A 13,216-nucleotide genomic window follows, 5' to 3' on the forward strand; every position below is an offset into this window, starting at 1 on the left:
AAGGCCAACTGAGAATTCCCTGGGTGGGTTGGCTGGGTAGATCACCTAGTTCATGCCCCCCATTTTGGCAGGGATCACGATCAGTTGATTTTGACAAAGGGAAAGGAATCTAGGCAACCATGGAGCAGCCACCCCTTGCATGCAGTTTTTTCTAAGTTCAGTCACTTGGAGTGACTTATGGCTACCCCACCTGGGCAATATGCCTGTGGTGCTCTCATCTCCACAGGGACAGCAGTGCTGAGGTTGGTCCCAGAATCTTGGTTATGGGGACACGTGACAGTAAATCATGGTCGGCAGCTGAGAACCCTTCCCTGCACGAGCTGCCAGGCTCTGACTGCCCGTGCTGGTGACCAGGCTCCCGTTAGAGCCATGTGTGAGGCACAATGGGCTGGGAAGCCCTTTCAGAGGTGCTGCTGGCCAGCTGGAGCTGTGCAAAGGCTAATGGCCTGGCCCATGGGGGGAAGCAGAACTCCACTCCACTCCGAGGCTGAGATGACTGAGTGCTGGCACGCTCACTGCTTAGACATGGGGTTTTCTGCTCCTGTATTCTCACACCTTTGCTCCAGAAACAGAAACTGGGAGAGGAGCACTCCGAGGACATCTTCAGACTGCAGAGCCCATCTGAGGGGGCCTGGGTATATCTGGCCAAGTGAGAAGGGAGCTGGAGAGCATGTCCCTGCTCTCTAAATGCACAAGCAGATGAGCACCAAGAAAGGAGGAAAATGGCCTCAGATAATAGTCTGTACTGGCACAAAACCAAAGAGGTATGAGTTGGCACAAATAACTTTTGGCTGGAAATCAGATGGTTTCTAACAGTGGGAGAAATGTTGTTCTGGAACAGATTCCTGAGAGGAGCGTTGGGGGCAAGGTATGCAATTAGTTTTAAGATTGAGTTTGAAATGGACTTTATAACATCATTGCCAGCAATTGCAGGGAAATGGGATTTGATGGCCCAAGCTGTCCCTTCTGGTTCCATGCTCCTGTTGTCATTCACAAGCACCGATCAGAGCAGGAGCCCTCTAACAGGAAAGGGCTCTCTAATCTATCAAAGCCTTAAAAAGATCCATTGAAGAGAATCTGGAATTAGACTCATTGAGTGCCATGAAAAGGGTGTATTTTAACAGGGGCAGTAATTTCCTTTTGTAATAATTTGTGAAGGAATATCACAGGACACTTCTCTTGGAAGGCTTTACCCTGCAACTGGAATTCTTTGTAAAGAACTGGGCCCAGCTGGGAGCCAGGATGTGGTCCCTGCAGGAGAGTCTCTGGCCTGAGAATCTAAGGACTAAATTCCAGAGATTATCACCTCAATTTCCTGGCTTTTACAAACACTAGAAATATATTTTTCAGCAAACTTCATAGACTAACCTCCCATAATTCCTCCTCATTATTTACTTGTCAACAGAAGCAATGAAACACCTTGAAAAGAAGTGGATTAATGCACACAGTGCTCTACATCCTTCAGGGAATGAATAAAGTTTGTAAATATATACTGAATAGCAAAAAAACCCAGTAAAAGTGCAATGACATTTAAACTCCAGTCAAAGAAGGCACTCAAGATGTTTTGCAGTGGCATTCCACTCTGTCAAACCATTTTCTCATTCATAGAAACAGCTTCAGGTTTAGAATCATTGGTAATTCTGATGGTTGTTAGTAGCAGCTCCAGTGATCTAAATGGCCCAGTCTGGGAACCTGCATTCATTTCTTTGACCTAAAATTACAAAGGTGGAAGAAGACATCACTGGGCAAGCTGCTCAGGCACCAAACCCACTGTTTCACTGATGTGCTGTTCACAGTTGCTATAAAAAGGAACAGCTTTGGACTCAGAAAAATGCATGTACCACAAATATGCTGTGGAACAAGGTTTATCCAGGGTGTAGTCCTGAAAGCGGAGCCAGAGGAAAGCCAGTCAGCCTGAGAGGTGTGTGCTAGCAGAGGTGAGAAAGGGGCACTCACAGGTGACACAGATGGGCCCTCGAGGTCCCACCAGCTCCTGAAGTCTGCCTTTGCACACTCAAAGGTGCTTAACACCCTGGCTCCCATGGTTCCAGCAATCAGAGTAGCTATGGCAAAATGGGGAATGCGGGAGCTTCAGGATCTTTGGTTTCTTCTGATGCTGTTGGGACAAACAAGTCCTTAGGAAAGTCAGGAAAATACTGAAACCAGGAAATTTTCTGTCCATTGTTGAACAACTGAATTACCGATCTGTTCCCTCTAAACCTCCCCTTGCAGTTCTGGGGCTCCCCCTCCTCCCCCCAGCTTTTCCTTCCATCAGCCCAGATCCCTGTGGTGCTGCGGAGGCCCAGCCTTGTCTTTCCTTGGGGAGATGCAGATGGAGGCACCCAGAGGCTGTGGCGCCCTGCTCACCCTGAGCCCAGCCAGCACCCCGGGACACGGCCCTGGCAGCGGGGCTGCACCGAGCCCGACCGGGCTCAGGGGGCTGCAGCTCAAGCTCCGAGCCCCCGAGCAGCCCCGTCCCTCCCTGCAGGCTCGGGTCACACCTAAACAGCCCCGTCCCTCCCTGCAGGCTCGGGTCCGAACCCCCGAGCAGCCCCGTCCCTCTCTGTAGGCTCGGTGACACCTGAGCAGCCCCGTCCCTCCCTGCAGGCTCTGGTCCGAGCCCCCGAGCAGCCCCGTCCCTCCCTACAGGCTCGGTCAGACCCGAGCAGCCCCATCCCTCCCTGCAGGCTCGGTCACACAGGGGCAGCCCCGTCCCTCCCTGCAGGCTCGGTCAGACCCGAGCAGCCCCGTCCCTCCCTGCAGGCTCGGTGACACCTGAGCAGCCCCGTCCCTCCCTGCAGGCTCTGGTCTGAGCCCCCGAGCAGCCCCGTCCCTCCCTGCAGGCTCGGGTCCGAACCCCCGAGCAGCCCCGTCCCTCCCTGCAGGCTCGGGTCCGAACCCCCGAGCAGCCCCGTCCCTCCCTGCAGGCTCGGTCAGACCCGAGCAGCCCCGTCCCTCCCTGCAGGCCCGGGTCCGAGCCCCGGTGCCCTCCCGGCTGCCCCCGATCTCTCTGAGCAGGGACTGGCCGCTCCCTCCGTGGCAAGGGCACTGCAGCCCCTGCCCCGTCTGTCAGTGGGTGAGTGGCTCTATCTGCTCAGGATCAGGAGATAATCTCCCACTCTAATCTCGGTTCTTACAGAATGAGGACCAGGGCTTGCACGGGCAGCCCTTTGCTGATTGCACAACAGGATGACATGCCAAGTCTGTGCTGAACACGGTGTTAGTTGGCTGTCTCCATCCTGGGCTAAACGGTGGTGATACTCAGAAAGGGGAAGACAGCATCCACAGGGAAGCTGTCCCAGATTTGCAAAGTATCTGAGTGTGTCATGAGGGAAACTGAGGCAGGGAGGGAGACAGAGGCCACCCGTGGTCACAGAGTGACTTCGATCCCAGTTTCAGAAGTCACACTGTCCGATCCCAGCCCTGATGAGGGCATGACACCCAGGGCTGGAGGATGGCAGAGGTGGCAGGGGCTGACAAAGGCTGGTAGAGGTGGCAGGGGCTGCAGACAGAGGGTGCATCACACAGAGAGCAGCCCCAGCTCTGTGGCTGCAGCTTCACACCGAGGGCAGCTGTGACTCAAGCATGGCCTGTCCTGCTGCTGCCATGCACTGCACAGTTGGCTGCAGGGAGCTCATTCTGAGCCACCAGGACACATGCAGCCAGTCAGCCAAGGACAAACATATAACAGGACAGCCAGGAGACACCTGGCCTCTGCTCCCTGCCACCTGCCCTCTGTGACTCCCACTGCCAGTGCCCTGCTCGCTCCGTGCTGGAAGAGTCCCCAAAGCGCTGGGGGAAATCTGAAATGGGAAGAAGTGGGACATACCTACCAAAGAGTGCAGAGCTGAGCACCTTGGACACAGCTCCTCTGCTGCATGGCCTGCTGCCACATTAGTATCAGGAGGCTGGATTAGAAATGTTCCACCAACATATTCTGTGCTTTTTAAAATGCCCTTCACCAGCTGCGTGGGCCACTCCAGAACTCCCTGGCTGGGTGGCTTGGCTGCCCAAGGAGATGGGCCACATGCTGCACAGCCCATTCCCTGCTGCAGGACAGCTCCTGTGCTTCCTCACGGGCCAGCAAGGACTGTTTGTGACCAGATGCCATTGCAGGTGTGCAGCCTCCCAGCCCCACCTCACCTGCTCTGAGCTGCTCATCCTGCACGGTCGTGGCCTTCAGAGAGGGAATGGCCATGTGTGTGTTCAGGGCAGCCATGTGTTCAGGGCAATTCAGCTCCCCCTGAGCACCAGCCAAGGTGCTTTTCTTCTCCCTTCCTTCTCCCTCGTGTGGCCTTCTCGGGCCATGGAGCAAAGACAGTCACTGCCGCCCTTTGCTGGAAACAGCAATGCCCAGCGTGAGTCCCTGTAAATCATCTGCTCTCTCTCATCCCTCCCCTTCCCTGTATGGTTCCTTCTCCCTCATCACCTGCCATTCAGCCAAGCCCTGCTGATTTCAGTAATGTAATCCCTGCTTATTAGATAGATCCTCCTCCTACCTCATAATTTCTGTAGCTCTTCCGTGAGCTGCCTAATTTATCACTCTGCCTGGTAACAAGGTACCCAGTGTGCTACCACTAAGATTTATTCTTCAGAAACACCCATGCCACCTCCTTGGCAGGGCTCTGATCTCTTGGCTCCTGAGGGACTCTCTTTCAGGGTTTTGAATTATTTCACTTGGGATTGAGTCTGAAAGCATTCCCTGGAGATGATATTTCCCATCCCGTAGCTGCCAGAGATGGAGCAGTCCTGCTCTGGAGGACAGAACACTGAGGGGTGATGAGAAGGACCAGGAAACAAAATGGGTGTTTGCCACATGTAGTTCTCTCTGATGAATCCTGCAACCTGAGCTTATCCCCTGCTGTGAGGACACAGCAAATGTATTCAGTTTGTGATCCAGTCCAGCTGCAGGAGTGAGTGCCGGGTAGAACCAACTCATGTAAAAAACATTTGGCTCATTTGGGAGCACAAAACTCTTGCTGTGTGCCAAGGGACTGACTGGGCAAGCTGGTGTCTGTGCATGTCAGGCCAGGGTGTTCCTTGCAGTTCCAGCCCACAGATCTCAGGGAACAGCCCCTGTGTCCTCACACCACCTCCTCCCAGGGCTGTCAGGGCCACAGCCAGGCTGCACCTGCCCCCCCTGTCCTGCTGTACCTGCACCTTCCTCTGTTCCCACTGGCTGGGAACAGCAGGGCCTGGCCTCGCTGGCAGCTGTGGCAGGGCTGTGGCAGATAGCACCAGGACCAGAGCAGCCCCCCAGCCCTCAGCACCCCTCCATGCCTCTGGTCCCTCTTCCAACAACTCTAGCAGGCTGGCCAGCATGGGCCAGGTCTGTCCTTGCCGTGGCACTCAGCTCCCAGGACCTCTCCAGTCCCCAGCATGCATTCTGGGGAGCTCCTGGACTGGCTCCAAACTGGAGCAGTGACCCAGAAGGAAAGGCAGATGTGTCTGCCCAGAGCTCAGGACAGGGCAGGGAAAGGCCACCGTGATGGAGGTGGAAATACCTGTGCAGGGATCACTGGGCCCTTTCCCACCTGCTCTCCTTGTTCCTGTCCCATGACTGGCCAGCACTGTGCTGGGAACATCCCCTGCCCCTTCCTTGTTTCCCCCTTTCCAGCCGTGCCTCTTTCTTCCACAAGCTTGGATAGCTGAGCAATCCAACCACTCTTGGCCAGGTGTGGCTTTTCTTCCATGATGTGAGAAGGGATAGCCCATAAACTGGAGAGAGTCTTTGGAATGTTTAAGGAAAGGAAAAGCTAAAAGCCCTCATGATGCCAAAGCAAGGGGCTCAGGGCCTGCAGTCGGGCACTGTGTGACTCAGAACCCACCGTGCAGGGGGCTGGAAGCAGAGGGGATGCCTGATGCTCCTGAAACAAACTTCAGCTTCACCTGAGCAGAGCTTCTAAAAACTCTGCCATAAAGGTCAAATAGTCCTTCCCAGACCATGAGCCTTTCTTAGAGCAGAATCAACTATAGCTCTCATTATGGAAAACAGTCAAAATAATACAGCGATGCTCCCTCTGAGGGAAAATAGATAGTGCGAGTTATTCCATCTTCCCATTCAGCGATATCAGTTTAGAAAAGCGAGGCTATTTACAGAGAGCATTTTGCTTCCAGTACTTCTGAAGTAAGTGAATTCTGAATTAGTTTAAGTGCAGGATAAATCAGCGAAATAGGAACATCTTTACACTCCAATAAGATGCTATTACTCATAAGCATATTGCACTCCAGCTTGTGGGCTAAAACTACCAGTGCATGACAGGACACCAAGGGCATGAAATGCAGGGGATCCATGAAAATTAGCACAGCACCTTTGGTGTGAAGAGATAATTTGGGATATTGATTGGTGATGATGGCAGCCCAGTGCTGAGATGCTGACCTGATCCTGTAATCCCTGATGCTCCAGACAGCCATGAAAACCCCAAAATCCCTTCCAAAAGCAATCTGTATTTCTTCAGATTTCAGATCAGAGGCTGAAGCAGGAACATGGAATCAAATGTTGTGCAGCTGTTCAGGACACTGAGGCCCCATGACTCGTTTGCCACATCCATCACACTGGCAAGGAAGGAGCCCAGGTGGGAGCAGAGCCCCAGCCACACACAGCACACACGGCAGTGACAGGGTGTCTGCAGTGAGTGTGAGCCAGGCTGGAGCACGCTGCACAGGGTGGCAACTGCACAGAGGTGAAAAGAAAGTGAAGAGCTGAGGCTGCTGAAGAGGAAGATGGAGCATCACCACAGGAATTTTGAAGAAATATTTTTTTTCTCTTTTACCTCTGTGACCTCCCTGGCTGGGGGATGCCTGCGGCTGGGCACAAGGAAAGGCACAGGTAGTCCCTGTGAGTGGGGACGTGCCCGGTTCCCCACTGCATGGGTTGTTTGGCCTGTGGCACAGCACTGGGCAGGCCCTGCTCCTGGCAGCACAGCATGGAGCTCCAGGGTTTCCAGTGTTGTTGTGTAGGATACAAATAGGATATGCACTCAGACAGACAAACCTGGAGGGCTCCAGGGATGCCTGGACATGATGGACTGTGCCTCATGGCTGCGATCAGCTACTGAGCAAGACCTTCAGCACAGGCAGCCACTTCCAGCTCTCGGGATGGCTCTCCAGGGAAAGAACCTCCTTGGGCTGCAAGTTCAGCCAGAAGCTGGTCAGAGCTGGAATGATGCTGAGTCTTCATCATCCATAGTCCCAGCTGGCTTCAAGCATGACAACAAGAGGATGAAGAGCAGAAAGGGCTTTGCAATTTTTACCATTTCTGTCCCTCCTCTCTTTGCAATGGGGAAGGAGACTGAAGTTCCTGAGACAGTTCCAAGCATTGGGCCAGTGACCCAGCCAGGTCATCACAGCACCAGATGCTGAGGTACATTGTGCTGAGATTTCCCATGGATCCCAGCTGCTTTCCCCCTGCCTGGTGACCTTCCCATGGGCTGGTGTCTGGGTTCTGTACATCCAGCTCTGCAGCAGAGGTGTCAGAATCCTTTCTGGGAAATGGAACACAGCCAGGCACTGCATGCAGAGAGGCACTGAGAGCCTCTCCCTGATCCCTTGACATCTTTCACCCTACTTCTCACAAGCTGCTTGGATTCTGTGTCAAGAGGGTGATTCTGCAAATTACATCGGTTCTTGTCTCCTCTTGGTTGGCATGGCAACCTGGGAGGATGGATGGCACAGCCTTGCTGTAGCTCTCAGGGATGCAGACACATCCCGGCTCCGCCGTGCCTGTGCTCCTGCTGATCAAGGCAGACAGTGCCACAGTCCCAAACAGAGCAGCTCTGTGGAAATGAGGGGTGCAGCTCCCAGGGTGCTCCTGGACTCTGAGTCCCGCTGGTGGAAGGGCTGAGATTGGCTCAGGTGAGGCAGGAACAAACTCCAGTGCAGGCCATGGGTGCCCGGGCCAGCAGCACTCCAGAGCCAGTTGCCAGCATGGCCACATCCCAGCTCTGGGTCTCATAGTCCTGGGCAGGAATCCACTACTTCTGCGGTCTCAATAAATAAATTTAAACATTTTCCAGCTCAGCAACCAGAGCCATTGCTGGGCTTGCATTTGTGTCTGATTAATGAGACAGTTGGTCATTTACACATCTCTTGGGGTCTCTTGTCTTTCCTGGGTAATTCTGAAGTTATGGCTGTTTACACAGAAGAGAATCACAGCACCTTGCCAAGAGCACAGCTGGAGTGATCCACGTGGAAATTGATCTTCAAGGACCTGAGGCAATGGCACTCCCATGGAGTTTCAGTGAGTGCTCATCGTTTCCTGGAAAACGGCTTCTGCAGGTTGAAAGATGCCCACTTAAATCTTGGGGAGACTGGGGCCATTCCTGCCCCAAGGATCTGAAGTGCCTGAGACTGTTTGACTTCACCTTCCTTGGGAGAGGTACCAAGAGAGAGCCAAGGGGACTGGGACTGGCCATCACAAATGCCCTGTATTGTGGATTCCTCCCAGCTGGGGATGGGAGGGTTGATTTCCAGGAGCAGACTGGCTGTCAGACCATTTGTGATAAATCTGTTTGCAAAATTATTATGTTAAAAGGTTTTAATTATTAGGGACATGTGAGGAAGACAGCTGGGTAATACAAATACAGCCTTCTGTTGTTCCCATCAGGCCTGATCAGTCCTTGGTTTTCTCACATCCCAGCATAAATCTGGAATAATCCTCCAGGTCAGAGGAATCAGGCTGCTGTCATGGCAAAACCCAGCCTGGGAAGAGTGTGCTGACATGGATGATTTGGGGGATGTTTTTACAAACCAGGACTTGTTCTTGAGTCTCAGACCTGGGATTAGTGCTGGCACTAAGTCCTAAAGATTCCTCTGTGTGTGACCTTGGAGCTGCTGTGCCTTTGAGAAGCAAATGCTGCAGCCCAGCATCGCTGGCAGCACCCCACTGCAGCTGGGGCTCCTGGAGGAACTTGGAGCCAGGGCAGGTCCTCAGTCCTGGCGGCCAAGAGCTGCTGTCCCACCTCGCTGCCATGGATCTGGGCCTTTCCCAGGGCTGCAGAACTGCACTGGGTGATCCTGAGCAGGCGATCCTGAGCAGCCTCCCTGTGCCCAGGCAGCTCACTGTGCCCTGAACGCGGGGAGCCTGGGCCAGGGGAGCACAGCAGCGCAGGTGGGATAGCACAGGCTCCAGTGGCACAGCATTCCTGTGTGAAGAGGTGGGCAGGAGGTGCCCCCCAGGTCATTTACCACGAGATTCTACTGGAGTACCCCACTCCTACACTACTGTTATCCCCCAGCAGCCCCCAGGGAAGTGGCTGAGCAAAGGCTGGGCAGAATTCTCTCTTGCTTTCCCTGCTTGGGTGGACCTGACACCAAACTTTGCCAGCATCTCCCTGCTCTCTAGCCCAGCTCTCATGTGGCCCCCTGAAAAATAATTTGGATTGAGTAAGTTCAGTTAACTGACAATTAATCAAAACCAATTTTGTACAGGTTCCTTTTTCATTATAAAAACATTCCGATTTGTCTTTTCATTTCTCAAAATTGTCTTTCTGTGGTCATTTTCCCTTCCTCCCCTCTCCTCTCCTGCTGCTGATACAACCACCTTTCCTTACCTGGGCTGTCTGGGAGAGCAAAAGCCTCAGAAACTCCTTAACCCCTGCACCTTCCCACGGGAGAGGCGCAGGGAAGTCCTCCCTGTGCACATGGCACATGGTGAATCCTCAGGAGAGACCCTGAAAATTCCTCCAAGGCACCAAGGCAGTGTTTGCAGGCACAGAGCAGCATCTCCCTGGCACAGCGAGCCCTGCGTGGGGCCACAGCTGGCAGCGCTGGCAGTGCCCCGGGCTGGGCTCACGCCGCTGCCCCAGCCCCTCTGGGCCGCCCTCCCGTGCTCTGAGCTCGGTGTGGCTGCGCTCACCGCTGAGCCCGGGGGAGCTGCGGCCGGGCAGCCCCAGCCCAGCCCCGCGGCCAGCGGGGGAGGCAGCGCGGGGTCCCCAGGGCCAGCCCAGAGCGAGTGCCCGCAGCGCTGCCGATGCCGGGGCTGCCCCTGGGCTGCCCGCGCAGGAGCAAATCCCCCTCGCCGCTTATCGCTGGGCTGCTCGCGCTGATTTACTGTTATTGGCAGGCAGCAACCTTTGCCATTTATATTCGGTGCCAAGCCTCAATTTACAGTATACTTTCTGCTTCAGCTCACCCCAGCCTCTATCTCCACCTTCCACATTAATGCAGGATATGTGTGGAATTCATCTTGGAATTTATTTAAAAACCATCAGCCATCCTGGCTTTAATACATTCCCTCATCAAGGCAGCACAAAGCTCAATTTAAATGAAAATTGGGGAATTATGGATTGTCACCCGAGCCAGCACCTTCTGCTGTACTGGCAAGGTCCCCTTTGGCACAACCACAGCCAGGCACACAGGGAGCCACAGCCACTGACTGGGATAAAAGTAACACCCCTGGGAAAGTAAAATCTGTAACACGAGCTGCCCCAAGTTTCATCAGGACCTCAGGAAGAGTCTCCACTGTCACAGCCAGCAAAGCCAGCACCTCCTGGTGCCAGGGCCCCTGCACAGCTCCTGCCCTGGGGCTGGGAAGACACTGCCCTGCCTTTGGCCTCAATCCAGTAGCAGCAATTGGTGGTGGCTGCTGCTTTCCTTGAAAGAGTGTGGAAAATGGGTTTACAGCTAAAAAAGGAATTAAAATACTGAAGCAATAGGCCAGCAGTGAGTAGCACATAATCCCTGCAGAATAAGCAGAGCTAAAGAGCTGAAAGCAAAAAAGAGCATAAATAGAAAATCTGCAATTGTTGTGCAGCTTTGCTCGCTGGGAGCTGTTCCAGCACCTGCACAGAGACCCTGGCTGGGGGCCAGATCCTGCACCCAGAACCTGGGCACAGGAGCCAGGGGCTCTGCCCATGCCTGTCAGGGAGGCTCTGGGTGATGAGGAGCTCTGGGTGGCCTCAGGAGAGCCACGAGGGAGTTGTGTGTGCAGAGAAATGATCCACATGGCCAGGAGGGCACAGGGCAGAAGGGGGTCCTGCAGAGGCCTCCAGGAGAGCCAGAGGCCCTCATGCAGCCTCAGAAGCAGAGGCAGGGCTGAGCAGGGGACAGCGTGGTGGGTGGCACGGTGACTCCTACCCCAGCTGGCAGATCTATCCAGTGTCCTGCAGTTAAACCAGCAGGCTAGGGGTGCAATGTGTGCCAGCACTGTGACATCCACTGTGACACGGCACTGCTGGGGCACTGTGACATCCACTGTGACACGGCACTGCTGGGGCACTGGGACATCCACTGTGACACGGCACTGCTGGGGCACTGGGACATCCACTGTGACACGGCACTGCTGTGGCACTGGGACATCCACTGTGACACAGCACTGCTGTGGCACTGGGACATCCACTGCCCCACCGGGGCTCTGGGCATGAGACCCTGAGTGGCTGGGCCAGAGTGCTGAGCTCTGGGCCTGGGGCAGCTCCGTGAGGGGCTCTGGAAACTCAACTTGATGGGGATGTGAAGGTTCCAGAAAGCAGCTCCGGACTCTGCCCACCAGCCAGGGAAAGGCTGGGGCCACATCTGCTCACTGCTGCAAGGAGGGGGCTTCTGCACAAAGTCAGGAACGAATGACAGATATTGCACAAAACCCCGTTTCCCACATTTGGCACCAATTTATATTCTTTTGGAGAGCCAACTATTGCTCCTTTGAAGAAGGGACAAAAGAAATATCATTGACAAGTTTTTCAGCTTCATTACAATATTCTGTAAAACGAATGTGCCAGTGTATCAGAAAATACAGATGTTACAGCTGTCATTTGGGATAACCTGATTATCCTTTTATTTCTAGCTTTGTTCAAAATAAATTAGCTGTGGTAGTCTGTTCAGAGAGATAATGAGGGTCAGGCTAAACACTGGAATGTAGGGAGCACTCTCCAGGTCAGAGCCACACCAGGCTGCAGAGCCAGCCTTGTGCCCAGGCCCTTCTGCTCCCTTCCTGGAGCCGCTGAGGATGATGAGGGAATGCTGCTGCAGGCTGGTGCGTGCTGCTGCTCCAGCACTGCTGGGCGCTGCCAGGAACGGGCTCCTGCCTGCGGGCACATCCCAAAGCCTTTGTGGGCTGCTCCTGGCCAGCCCTGCCTTGCCCAGAGGAGGGCTCCAGGGAAGGTTTTCCCAGCCTCGGGGCCGGCCCGGGAGTGAGGCACAGCTGCTGTGCCAAGGGGGTGCCCCGCAGGTGAGCCAGGGCTGGCCAGGGCTCCCCGCAGGGCTCCAACCTGCACCCCACTCCAGATGGACATTCAGACTGAGAACTGCTTTGCTTCTGGGGTCTGATCTCAGCCTAATCAACAACTGGATCCAGCACAATCTGTGCGCAGATTCAATGCCCCCATCCCCATTATTAACTCCACTCACTTTTTAACAATAGAAAGTGAGGACATTTTCTTTGCAAGTCTGATGTTATTTTGGCAGCTGTTGAACATGTCAATCTTTGCAGAAGCTAATTCTTCTGAATCAGGCCATAGTCAAATCTCTTTTTTCTAACTGTAGATATTTAAAGCCCAAATGATTAGATAATCCTGAATACAAATTAATAAAGCCCGAAAAAAGGAAAAGGGAAAACCAGCCGCTTCAGTGAGGTCCCATCCCATATGTTGTGACAAAAATACTGCAGATAAAGGCAGGTGTAGGTGTGGCAGGGCTGGAGCGTGACTCTGCAGACTGGCTTCACGTGCTTGCTTTGCCTGTGCCCTGCGTGATGGTTTTGGAGGGGTCCCCTCGCGCCTCCAAAGAGGCTTCTGTGCTGTGGCAGAACCAGCTGTGGTGGCTCCAGAGGCAGCTGTGGCTGGGGATGGAGTGGGGAGTGAGGGCCGCTGTCGGCAGCCATCCTCTCACCTCTGCTCGAGCCCCAGGGCAGGTTATTAAAGGGCCGGGGGCTGCCAGCGCTGCCAGAGCTCCCGCCCGGCTGGCAGGGACCCGTTCCGGCCACCCCGGAGCCACCCCCGCTCCTGATGGAATTACAGGGCTGCCGTCTTACTCATCAGGAGTAAACTGAGTCCCGGGGAGTGCGGCTGAGGGCCGGGAGAGCAGAGCGGGGGCTCTGGCGCAGCACACGGGGGCGAGTTGGGCTCAGCCCCGCGCACCTGGGGATGCCAGCCGGGCCCTGGACCTCTCTCCCTCCTGTGGGGCTCTGCAGGGAGCTCCCAGCCAGCAAAGGTGAAGCACGGGCTCTGGAGCAGCACCTGCAAGGAGCTCAACAGTGCCGGGGGTTCACTGGCCCCGTGGGGAA

Source organism: Agelaius phoeniceus, chromosome 16 (assembly GCF_051311805.1).
Source record: "Agelaius phoeniceus isolate bAgePho1 chromosome 16, bAgePho1.hap1, whole genome shotgun sequence".
NCBI lineage: Eukaryota > Metazoa > Chordata > Aves > Passeriformes > Icteridae > Agelaius > Agelaius phoeniceus.